Consider the following 13,518-nt stretch of genomic DNA (forward strand, 5'->3'; position numbering starts at 1 on the left):
GCAATCTGCATCTGGCATGAAGGCACACCCAGCTGGCTCAGTGGCCCTGTTGCGTTTAGCGGTCTGCAGGCTGGCCCCACAAACCATCGCACTTACCTCCCTGGCCAGACTACCTCTCTTCTCTTCCAACGTGGCTGGACACTGTGCTCCATCACGGCCCGATGCCTCTAGTCTCCTACGCGGCAGGACTCCGCCGGACCATCTTGACGCACCTCTCCTTAGGCGCGCGTGCGCCCAGCAGCTCCCCCATTTAAAGGGCCAGCGGTGGGAAAGCCCTGATGGCGCCAGATTTTATTTTATTTATTTTAAAATATTTGTTGCCCGCCCTTCCTATGTTCAGGGTGAGGTACTCCTCCAGACCTATTAAAGGTCACCGGTGGCATTCTCTCACTGCCTCAGCAACAGATCCAACTATTCCTCAATACGTCGTGTTGCTACCAGCATCCTGTCTTCAGTTCCAGCATCCTTGTCTTCAGTTCTTCAGCTTCTTCCTCTTTGCCCGCCTGTTTTTCTCCTTGCATACCTGCCCTACTTATCTGTCACTCCTCTCCTCTCAGACAGATTCCCTGGTTTTGACCTCTGCCTGATCCTGGATACACCTGACCACTGCCTGCCTCTGACCACTGCCTGATCACAGATATGCCCGACTGCTGCCTGCCCGGACCTCGGACTTGCCTGACCTCCACCTGCCTAAGATCCAAGCAACCTTAGAACCTCCTCTTCTGCCAACAACAGAGCCCCCACCTAAGTCCTGCTGGCTCCGGCACCCAAAGGCTCAAACCATGGGGAATGAGGGCTGGTATAGGTGAAGCTCCCAGTGGGTCTCTGCCTCGTCTGGGCCCACTTGCCAATGGTGGGAACCTTCAGGGCTCTTGCCTGCAGGTAGAACAAATCCTGCCTCGGGCCAAGGCTCCACGAACACAACAGGCTTGTTGTGTCCTAAGACGTCATTTCCCTGCTCCTTCTACATGTGGTTGCTGCCCAAAGATTGCTGCTGCCATCTGATGCAATTTTCACTGTCAACCCAGAGAAATCTCAATCATGCACTGGCTGCTGCAACACCTACTGACTGCCAAGGTCCTGGGTACGATTAAAGGATGGGGTGAAAAAAAGGTGCAAAGAAGCTTGCAAGTCCTTTTGCTTGCCCATTTTGGAAATACCCTTTACGTTCCTTATATTCCAGTTTTCTTCTATTCTGATTTTAGGGTGTGCCTAGGATTTGTCTAATTCAGCAAACTATTTATGAAGCACTAGATCGGGGTCAGGGAACCCCAGTCCTGGAGTGATTTTCAGGATAATCACAATGAATATGCATAAGATACTTTGAATACAATGAGATACAATGCATATTCATTGTGGACAGGGCCAATTTAAGATTTGTGCACCCATAGGTAGAGTTCCGACATGGCAGCCCTCTTTGATGCTGGGCCGACACATGGCACCAAAGCAGGCAGAAGCAGGCTGCTCTTTGGCTTGGATATTTGGTGACTTTAAAATTTGGCATCCTAGGCAGTTGCAAACAGAATGTTGGGAATTATTAGAAAGGGAATGGTGAATAAAACGGAAAATGTCATAATGCCTCTGTATCGCTCCATGGTGAGACCGCACCTTGAATACTGTGTACAATTCTGGTCGCCGCATCTCAAAAAAGATATAGTTGCGATGGAGAAGGTACAGAGAAGGGCGACCAAAATGATAAAGGGGATGGAACAGCTCCCCTATGAGGAAAGACTAAAGAGGTTAGGACTTTTCAGCTTGGAGAAAAGATGGCTGAGGGGGGATATGATAGAGGTGTTTAAAATTATGAGAGGTCTAGAACGGGTTAATGTGAATCAGTTATTTACTCTTTTGAAAAATAGAAAGACTAGGGGGCACTCCATGAAGTTAGCATGTAGCACATTTAAAACTAATTGGAGAAAGTTCTTTTTCACTCAAAGCACAATAAAACTCTGGAATTTATTGCCAGAGGATGTGGTTAGTGCAATTAGTGTAGCTGTGTTTAAAAAAGGATTGGATAAGTTCTTGGAGGAGAAGTCCATTTCCTGCTATTAATTAAGTTGACTTGGAAAATGGCCACTGTTATTACTGGCAACAGTAGCATGGAATAGACTTGGCTTTTGGGTACTTGCCAGGTTCTTATGGCCTGGATTGGCCACTGTTGGAAACAGGATGCTGGGCTTGATGGACCCTTGGTCTGACCCAGTATGGCATGTTCTTATGTTCTTATATAAATCTGGGCCTGACTGGGGATATCATGAGAACCAGATTTTGTTTGTGGCACTCCAGGACTGGATTTGCCTTTCCCTTCATTGGAGCAGCTATGAGTTAAGAGAGATTTCTGGGATCAGATGGAACAAAAGAGGTCAGTATACTAAGATCCTTCATGTGAATTTGGTATTTAATGTGCATATTAATGTCCCATGTTAACGAGATGCAAATGAAGCACACATTATTGCAGACAGCAAGGTATGCGTGTACATATGAAAGGTAATGCTAAAGCTTAACTACTCCTCTGGGTGAAGTTAAGCTTTTTTGTATTAATGCTATTTTTTCGCTGGGCTAATAGGTAATGAGCAATTTTGCATACTTTTGCTTTTTGTTCCCTCATAACATACATTTTATGTTAACAATAATGCAGCATGTTAACAGAGCTGTTAATGCGTGTTAATGGCCTGTGATAGATTATACAGGTGTTTAAAGGGCTGTAAGATGTTTGATACCATTGATGCAGTTCAGGGCACTGGCTGCTTAGTCTTTACCTACATAATAAGAACCATTTGTTTTTCTGTGTGAATGGTATCTGAAAGGGTGAAAAGGAAGCCAGAAACTGGCAAAGTAACTGCAGCAAAACACTTTTCAAGAAGCAAGCCCTGTCTTCATAATAAGCATTTAAGCCAGGGAACAGAAGACAGACACGCGATGCTTCTCAACGTTTAATTTAGTGATGGGAAACCTAAGCACACAATGCAAGAATGTAACATGATACTGTGCTGTAAAAATTTGGACATAAAGGAGAAAATAAGCAAAGTAGAATGAAGTTCATGCTCAACGGATGTGCAGATAAAAGACTCATAAGCAGGAACTGGAATACAATACCAGAATTAGCACATAATGAGCACTGCTGCCCTGGATAAGTGATGTCAGACACTGGAAATGCAAGTCAATTCTGGGGGAAGATGAAATGTAAGCTCTGCTATTCTGTCCACACAGACAGGGGCTACTAGGTGTGCCCTTGTGAGCTGGGATAGCCTGAGCCATTGCTCATACTAAACTCCCATCCCGTTTGATGGTATTGCTGATATAGCAGAAGAGCAGTAGGCAAAACGAAAGAGAGAAAGGGAAATTCATCTTTTTATTAGGAAAGCAAATAAAGGCATGAGGAAGAAGAGGCTGCTATGGCAGGGCTTCCCAAACCTGTCCTGGGCTCTCACGGGTTTTCAAGATATCCGCAATGAATATGCATGAGGTAAATGTGCATGTACTGAGTCTCCATGGTGGCTGGGGGGTCCCCAGGATAGGTTTGGGAAGTGCTGCACAATGGGGCGGATTTTAAATGCCCTGCGCGCGTAAATCCGGCCGGATTTATGAACGCAGGGCCCTCACGCGCCAGCGCGCCTATTTTGCATAGGCCGCTGGCGCGCACAGAGCCCCGGGACGCGCGTAAGTCCCGGGGCTCTGCGACGCGGCGTTTTGGGGGCGTGTTGCGCGTGACGCAGCATTTTGGGGGCGTGGTTTTGGCCCGGGGGTGTTCCGGTGGCGTGGCCGCAGCCTCCGGACCAGCCCCTGGGACCGGAACACGGAGCGGGGCTGCCGGCCGGCGCACGCAAAGTTATGCCTGCTTTCAGCAGGCGTAACTTTGCCGACAAAGGTAGGGGGGGGTTTAGATAGGGCCGGGGGGGTGAGTTAGGTAGGGGAAGGGAAGGGAAGGTGCGGGGGAGGGAGAAGGAAAGTTCCCTCCGAGGCCGCTCCGATTTCGGAGCGGCCTCGGAGGGAACAGGCAGCGCGCGCTGAGCTCGGCGCGCGCAGTTTGCACAAATGTGCACCCCCTTGCGCGCGCTGACCCCGGATTTTATAAGATACGCTCGGCTACGCACGTATCTTATAAAATCCAGCGTGCTTTTGTTCGCGCCTGGTGCGCGAACAAAAGTACGCGATCGCGCAAATTTTTTAAATCTACCCCAATGGTTTTCTCGAGAAGTAACTGAAAAGAAGGGAAAAAAGGTTAGCATTCGTAAACTACAAGAGATTGCAGAAAGTGGAAGACGGGCAACAATCTGGAAGAGCTAAAGGAAGCTGGGAAAATAATTAGGAAGCAAAGATGCAAATGGAAGAAAAATATAGCAAATACAGTAAAATGGGGGGACAAGACTTTGTTTCAAATAACAGAAAGAAATGCAAAAGTGGCATTGGGAGACTCACAGGGGAAGGGGAAGAATATGCAGAGGCTGGCAAGAAAAAAGTTAAATTGTTTAACAAATATTTCTGTTTGGTGTCCCTGTGGGAGGGCCAGGAGCAGGACCACATAAAACGAACACAAATAGAACTGGAAATGAACTAAACCTGAATCCATTTTCAGAAAAGTGTGTTTGTGAGGGGCCAGATGGGGTACATCTGAAGGAAATAAGAGAAGTTAGAGTTGCCCTGGGAACTCCACTGGCTGAGCTTTTCAATGCTTCTTTAGAATCGGGAGTAGTTCCGGAGGACTGGAGACAGGCGGATATGGTTCCTTTTCACAAAAGTGGAAGTAAGTAGGAGGCTGGGAACTACAAACTGGTTAGTCTGACCTCTGTGGTGAGCAAAAGAGAGATAGTACAGTTCTGGGATCCAATGGATTACAAAATCAGAGACAACATGGCTTTTATTTATTTTATTTATTTATTTAAAGTCTCTTATATACCGATGTTCGTATGCACATCGCATCGGTTCACAAAGAACAAAAGCTTTTGGGCAGAGCCCTTACATATAACAGCAGAATATAAATAACTTTCGGGCGGGGGCCCTTACATGTAACCATAAGAATACATTAAACAGGGGGGGGTAAAATACTGGTAAGGCGATGCAGTATTCCAAACATTAAATGGATACAATCAACTATATACAAAAATAGGTGAGTACAAAGTACAAAATCAGCAGGCATTCTTAGTCATACATCGATAAGGCATTCCTGGTCAGTTACTTGACTTGTTACACGCTTGTTGTTGGTGATGTTTCTGCGTGGGATGGGGGGAAAGTGGGTAAGCTTGAAGAAACAGTCAGGTTTTGAGGTTCTTTTTGAATTTAGGAGTAGAGGTCTCAATGCGGAGTTCAGGCGGTAAGGAGTTCCATATAGTGGGGCCAGCTAGGGAAAATGCTCTGCTCATGGTAGAGGAGAGTTTGATAGATTTGATAGATTGTTTACAGAGGGATCCTTGAAGGGCTGGGCGAGTAGTCTATTCGATGTGCGGGGGAGGAGAGGGGGGTTGATCCAATTAAGGTTATCATTCAACAGACTTTTATGGATGAGGGAGAGTGCTTTGTAGAGTATTCGGGAGGGTATTGGGAGCCAATGTAGCTCGATAAGTGTGGGGGTAATGTGGTCTCTTTTTCTAGAGTTAGTCAAAATACGAGCTGCGGCGTTTTGCAAAAGTTGTAACGGTTTAGTATGCGTTGAGGGGATGCCAAGGAGGAGTGCGTTGCAGTAGTCTATTTTAGACAGGATAATAGACTGAAGAACTGTGCGAAAGTCGGAAAAGTGAAGTAATGGTCTAAGTTTTTTTATCGTTTGAAGCTTAAAGTAGCAGTCCTTTATGATAGAGTTAATGAATGGTTTGAAAGTGAGATGGTTATCAATGAGTACACCTAGGTTGCGAGTGTGTGCAGAGAAAGATGTCATAAATAGCTCTTGTCAGACAATTCTGATCAATTTCTATGATTTAGTTGGATCAGAGAGTTGTATCGGGAGGTGGGGGGGGGGGGGGGGGGGGGAGCATTAGTTGTTATGTACTTGGATTTCAATAAGGACTTTGAAATGGTTCCACATTGGTGACTTAATAAATAAATTGAACACCCTTGATATGGGCCCCAAATTGGCTGATTAGGTTAGAAATTGGATGAGTGGGAAGCAACAATGGGTAGTGATAAATGGATTTCACTCCAAAGAGTGCCGCAGGGAGCAGTCCTTGAACCGGTTCTTTTCAACATTTTCATGAGCGACATTGTGGAAGGATTCTTGGGAAAGCTTTGTCTTTTTGCTGACGACGCCAAAATCGGCTACAGGATAGACAAGCAGTATGGTGTGGAAAACATGAGGAGGAATCTAGTAAGTTTGAGTGGTCTAGGGCTTGGTAGCTAAGATTTCATGCTAAAAAATGCAGAGTTCTGCATTTAGGATTGAAAAACCTAGAGAGCACATAAGAAGAAAGAGAAATCTGGGGGTAATCTAATTTAAATGATTTTAAGGATGCCAGAAAGGTGAATGAGACAACGGCAAAAGCCAGAAAGATGCCTGGCTGCATAGGGAGAGGAATGGTCATCAGAAAAAGGGAGGTGATATTGCCCCGATATAGAACCCTGGTGAGATCTCATTTGGAGTACTGGGTACAGTTCTGGAGTCTGCACCTTCACAAGGATATAAATTGGTCCAAAAGGTGGTTACAAAAATGGTCAGTGGTGTTTGTAGAAAAGGCAATTTTCAGGGCTTTTTCTGCAGGGAAAACCATGGTTTACCCAAGGAACTTGGGGGGGAGGTTGAAAACTGCCCACCCTAGCACAACTAGGCATATAATTTTTATCCACGGTCAAGGGAGGTGGTTCTGCAGCACGGTTGGCAAGTATGCACGTACTTTAAAATTCTCAGAAGTCTGCGCTTAACCTTGCCCTGAAAAAGCGTCTGCACAAAAACCATAGTTTTTGGAAAGTTGTGAGGGGAACTTTTTCTTGTTCAATTTTCAATGGGAAAAGCTTTCCCCTTGCAAACTGGTACAAAGTCTGTGAACAAGAAGGTGCTTACCGACTGCACTCCTACGGGCAGTTTAAAAATTTCCCTCTGCATGGAGCGGGTGTGGCAATGTGAGACTTCAGTCAACAACGCCTTATGTATCCTTTATGAAGCCTCTCCATGAGAGAGTTTTCTAAGCTGCACCTCATGATTTGTTTGCTACAATTCGTCTTGCAAAGCGGAGTGCGGGTTATACAGTGCGCTGAGCCGAGCGCACTGTATAACCCGCACTCCGACGCGGGTTAAATAGACGCTAATCCGCCCCCTAATGCAATAGCGGGATTAGCGCCTATTTAACCCACGTCGGATGCGGAGTGAATGTAATAGCGCTCATCACATGCAAATGCATGTGATGAGCGCTATTACTCATTCACTCCGCATGCAAAGAAAAATGTGATCATACAGAAAAGCAGAAAAAACTGCTTTTCTGTACTTCTTATTTTAAGTAAAAAAAAAAAAAATTCGGCAGATGGTCAGTTATAAAAAGCGATGTCGAGTTTACCGGCGTCGGCCTTCATAACGGGCATCCGCGACTCCCTAATTTGGATATTGCATGGTGCCCCCTTGTGGGCACCATGCGCACATTAGGAAAGCGGACGCTGACTTTTCAGCACCCGCTTTCTGCGATTTATATTGCATTGGCCCCTCTGTGTCTGTAGATACTGCATACAGACAGAAGTACACATATACATGCAGTATATATTATACAGAGAGAGAGAGAGAAGGGGAAGAGAGAATTTGTGGTTTGGCCCAATCAGAAAAAGAGAATGTTGTTTATTCATTTAGACTGAAAGCTTGTTTCCTATAAGTTCATAGTTCAGTGTATTATTGTGGAGACTTCTTTCAAACAGACAAATCTTGTGGTGCTAAAATAATGTTAGAATGCCTTTTCACATCAAACACATTTCAAGATTCCAGAGATGTACAATGTTAAAAAAAAAAAAAAAGTTCCACCTTCACTGAGCTGCGATACCAAACTCAAGTTCAGTCCATTAATTAACGTCAGTAATGCAGGTTTTTCCTTAGGAATGTCTTTGAAAAACCAGAACATTATGCCTAAATAGATGAGTTTGGTGCCTTGTCAGGAATGTCCTTTGCATTCACATTCAGATAAATGCCAGGATTTTGAACATAGAGCTGTTTTATGAATTTGCAAATAAACATTTCCAGTATAAATTGCAGCACAATAGACATAGATTTTATATCTATACAGAGCGTGCTCAAATTATGCTGCAAAAATGTGAGTGGAATTTAATTATTGAGAACAGTAAAAAGAAAGAATCTCTGCAATACACAATCTGTCTATTTGCTGTGTATTCCCGCATCTCTAATTATCTAAGCATAGTGATGGCATTTATATGGTAATGGTATAGCACACACAGACTGCAATGTTAATGGATGCATTTTGAACCACAGGTACTGTAATTTTAGTTAATCTGTGCTAAATTCTTACTTTTCATGGACTGCACTCATCATGGGCCTTGACGATGATCCTGTGAGAGCTCAAAAGCTAGGCTGGATTACGTCTGACCAGGATTTAGAAAGCACAGCGGATATTTGAAGGAAGTGGTGACAGTGGACCAGTATCGGGTCCTCCAAGTTTCTACTAACCTGTACTTACCTGTAACCTAAAGCATAATGGCTTATTCCTCTTGTATGTAAGACTTCCTGTTCCAGTTAATTGTTCTGAGTTGAATAAAGAAGGTATGTCTTGCAGTAAATCCAGTTGTAGAAATTAGTCTGAGCAGTGTGGCACTTTGAAACACAGAGAGGTGGAGAGCATGGATAGTGTGATGGTGCCAGTACTGTACAGCAGCAAGGAGGGAAAAGTGCCCCCTTCTGGTGAAAACATTGTCACTGATAGCAGCAACATGGATGCTCTGAAGCAGTTAGCAAAGCTGAAGCTTACAGAAAATATTGAAGGATCCTGGCAGTGTTTTTAGGAAGGATTCCTACTGTAGAGCCACAAACACATTTAAAAATATTCAAAAAAAGAGGTCAAAACCTGGCCATGTATGAAGGCTTTTAATGATTCCCAATGAGACACTCATACACCACATCCTGTTACTTTTATGTCTTTTTCTTTTGCTTTTATAATGCCCTTAAGAACCATTTCTTTATTTCTTCATATTCGTTTTACCAACTACTGTTCTTCCTCACTTTTATGCTCTTGAAGATAATTTTATTGTATTTTATACTTATTGTATTGATTTTAAGTCGTTATTTTATTTTAACAATTGTTATCTTTTAATACTTTATTTTATTTTGAATTAATGTGATTTAGTTAATTTAATGTAATTTTATTACTGGTGTAAACAGTTGTGATGGCTACACCGAATGACGGTATATAAAATCAGTAAAATAAATAAATAAATAAAGGATGGCTCATGCTATTTGTAGCCAAGTAAGCTGAGAAGGCTTGCATACCTGCTTCTAGCCAGACAGCCTTGTAACCCCATCCTGGAGGTCTTGGATTGGTCCTAAGGGGTTCATAAGGGATCATCCGGAATATCCCAGAGTTCCCAGCAATTTGAAAGCTGTAAGTTGTGCTGTGGACCCCTGGGATAAGGAAGATCTGTAATCCTGAGCATCTGCTGAACTTGTTGGTATTTATGAAAGCTACTGGAATATTATGACCCAGACTGGATTGACTGTGAGTACTGTGAACCTGCTGTTACATGGTTATGCTCAAGATAATGAAGGTGAAGAGAACCTGTTACCTTTTATGTTATGAAGAAACCCTGCACTAAATGAGAACGCAGACATAAGGGAAAAAACAGAGGACTGCATCTGTGGCCAAGTCCATAAGCAAATCATGTTTAGCAGCACTGTCAGAATTTTCAAGAAGGCTCATCACCCAGTAAAAATGTTACTAGCAGTAATTTTTTTTATGGGCTTGGGGATAACCTTCCGTATACAGTATAAAACCCTCACCATCCTTCACAATCTGCTCTACAGAACCAACCCCTGGCTCAAGGACTCGCCTCACTTCCGCATAACCAACCGTCCAACCAGATCCTCCCTCGCAGGTACCCTACAGACCCCCTCCCTCAAAATTGCTCACCTCACCTCCACGAGAGAAAGGGCCTTTACCATAGCGGGCCCTACACTCTGGAACTCCCTTCCCACCTTTCTCCGCCTTGAACCCTGCCTGGCCACCTTCAAAAAAGGTATAAAAACTTGGCTTTTCAGAAAGGCCTATCCTGAAACCAACCAAACCTAGATGCACCCCTAGTACCCCTCTCCTTGTCTACTCCCCCCCTCCCCCCTTATCCTAAGGCAATATCTCATTGCCATCCCCCCTCCGCCCCTCCCTTTATCGTACTGCAATTTACAAAATTATACAGTTAAACTGAGATAAACAATCTTACTTTAGTTGCAACCACTGTAAATAGATCCTTCTGTAAATAAGTTCCTGCTATTTTAACAGTTGTTCTTTTATTCTCCATTCCATGCTACCTATCTTTTCCCTCCTCTCCTGTCTCCCTCACCCCTCTCCTCTTTCTCGCCTGCTCCCACCCCCCTTCCCCTGTTCATTGTAATTTCCTCCTTTTGAGTTAATTGTAAACCGGCGTGATGTGCCATACGAACGTCGGTATATTAAAAAGTTGTTAAATAAATAAATAAATAAATAAATAAAAACTGCACAGAGTGGCAATGACTATCCTTAAGAGAAATATGGGGAGGGTAACCTGCAAAGAGTGGTGGTTACTACCGTTAACAGAATGCATAGGAGGTAACCTGTATGGAGCAGCAGTTACTATCCTTAATAGAAACATGGGGGAACCCACAGGGAGTGGCAGTTACTACCCTTAACAGTAACATGGGGGTAACCTGCAGAGAGTGGCAGTTACTACCCTTAACAGTAACATGGGGGTAATCTGCAGGGAGTGGCAGTTACTAACCTTAGCTGTAACATGGGGGTAACTTTCAGGGAGCGGCAGCTACTACCCTTAGCAGTAACACGGAGGTAACCTGCAAGGAGCGAGAGTTACTATCTTAACAGTAACATGGGGGTAACCTGCAAGGAGCGGGAGTTACTACCCTTAACAGTAACGTTTATTTATTTATACAACTTTTTAATACCGTTATACAGAAAACAATTTTCTATCTTCACAGTTTACAAGTTAAAAGAAAAATAAAATATTAAATAGGAATAAAAATTACATAAACTTATCCAATAAAAATAAAATACAAAAATTAAAAATTACAACTAAAAGGAAATTATCCATTATAGCTAAGAAGGAAAAGTAAAAGCATAAGACATATGTGACTCCTAACTCGTATCATGGATCTCAGCCTGTATCTTGCATATCAACCCCATATGTTTGCTGGAAAAAACACGTTTTTAGATCTTTTTCAAATTTCTTCAGATTAGGCTGAAGTCTTAAATCTTGTGGCAGACTGTTCCAAAGTTTTGGCCCTGCAATTGAGATGGCACAGTCTCTAATCTCGCTCAGGTGGGCAGATCTTACAGTAGGTATTGTAAGAAGGCCTTTATTGGCGGATCTTAGATCACGCTGAGGTATATGAAGTCTAATAATAGAGTTTAACCAGTCTGCCATTTTGCTGTATAAAATCTTGTGAATAATACATAATGTTTTGTACTTTATTCTGTATTCAACCGGTAACCAATGGAGATTTTTCAGGACTTGGTTAATGTGATCTTTCTTTCTTGTGTTTGTTAGAATCCAAGCTGCAACATTCTGAAGTACCTGTAAAGGGTGAATGATTGTTTTTGGGACGCCTAGCATGGTGGAAGTACAATAGTCGTCTCGTAAATAACAACACCTGGAGCACATATCTAAAATTTTCGCAAGAAAGTAAAAGCTTCAGGTGTTTTAATATCAGTTTACCAAAGCCTTCTTTTACTTTTTTTGAAATGTGGACTTAATTTAAATCATAATCTATAGAAACACCTAAATTCCTGGCTATGTCAACTAACTTAAAACTTGCTTGGTTATCCAGAGTAATTACTTTCTGCTCTAAGTTGATATTTTTCCTATCTAAAACCATAAAAACAGATTTATCCAAATTTAAAATCAATTTCATTTGGGCAAGTAGTTGACCAATTATTTTTAAATACATTCCAACAATTCTAAAAGTATCTTCTAAGCTGTGTTCGATTGGAAATAAAATCTGAATATCATCAGCATAAATGAAATAAGTTAAACTAAGACCAGTTAGCAGGTGACACAGGGGGAGCAAATAAATATTAAAAAGGGTAGCCAACAAGGCAGAGCCCTGTGGCACTCCAGTGGCTAAATTTACCTTATCTGAAATACAATATTTAATTTTCACTGTAAACGTTCTATTATCAAAAACCGATGTAAACCATTTCAGGGTGCTGTTGATCAGGCCTATGTCCTGTAACCTCATAAGGAGAATCTTATGGTCTACTGTATCAAATGCAGCTGAAAGATCCAACATTACAAGCAGATAGCTTTGGCCTCGATCAAATCCTCTCAGAATGGTGTTTGATAAGGAAAGTAACAGTGTCTCAGTGCTGTATAATCTTCGAAAACCATGTTGTGACAAATATAATACCTCATTATTTTCCAGGTAGTCACTTAATTGTCTATTCACTACTTTTTCGATTAATTTAGTCAGGAAAGGCAAATTTGATATCGGTCTAAAATTTTTTAGGTTCGAAGAGTCTAAATCCTTTTGTTTCAAGATCGGCTTAACTATAGCGTTTTTTAATATCGCATGTATACTGCCTTCATTTAGGGATTGGTTCACCAATGCTACTAGAAAGGGACTGATGGTTTCTACACATTGCTTTAAAACTACAGTATTAATCAGGTTGAACGGATGATTAGCTGAATTCAACTTCTTGATCAGAGCTTCTATTTCTATCTTGGATGTATTCTCAACTTCTGACCATGCTGGTATATCTCTCTTGGGCATATTAATTATTTGTGTCGGAGCGTGATTTAAAGTCCCTATTAAACTACTTTGCTCTTGAAAAATAAAGCAACTTCATTACAGCGAGTTTCTGACAAAGTTTCACTCTTCGTGGGGTCACTAGTTAGTTTTGACACAATCTCAAATAGTACTTTGGGATTGTTTGAAAATCTCTGAATTTTGGAGTCATAATAATTCTTTTTTGTGCTATTAATCAGTTCTCTATAATAAGTAAGTAAATGCAGTAGTTGGTTAAGGCTAATGTTGAGTGAGTTTTTTGCCATTCTCTTTTTTCCTTAGCACAGTTTTTGCTTGTCTTAATTCGCTATTATACCAGGGGTTCTGTTTTTTTTGTCTCTTTCACAAATTTTGTTTTGAGTGGATTTATTCTGTCTGCTATTTCATGAGTTATTTTATACCAAGTTTCAGTTGCCTCTTCATTAGAGGTAATCTGTATATTTGATAGATGCTCGGACAATTCTTTTTGGAGCAATTCTGAATTATACGGTTTTCTATACTGAAAGGTAAGTTTTTTTGTTTGGTTCATTTATAGCCTGATTAATAAATGTTATATTTGACTGAAGTAAAAAATGGTCTGACCACGGAACTGGGTTGATACATGTTTTGACAGCTTT

At 42.1% G+C, this 13,518-nt stretch overlaps 1 pseudogene; it reads right to left on the reverse strand.

The window, feature by feature from the left end:
• Positions 1-12,406, reverse strand: part of LOC115099632 — a 33,017-nt pseudogene extending 20,611 nt beyond the window's left edge.
• Positions 12,407-13,518: the final 1,112 nt, after the last annotated feature.

Source organism: Rhinatrema bivittatum, chromosome 9 (assembly GCF_901001135.1).
Source record: "Rhinatrema bivittatum chromosome 9, aRhiBiv1.1, whole genome shotgun sequence".
Lineage (NCBI taxonomy): Eukaryota > Metazoa > Chordata > Amphibia > Gymnophiona > Rhinatrematidae > Rhinatrema > Rhinatrema bivittatum.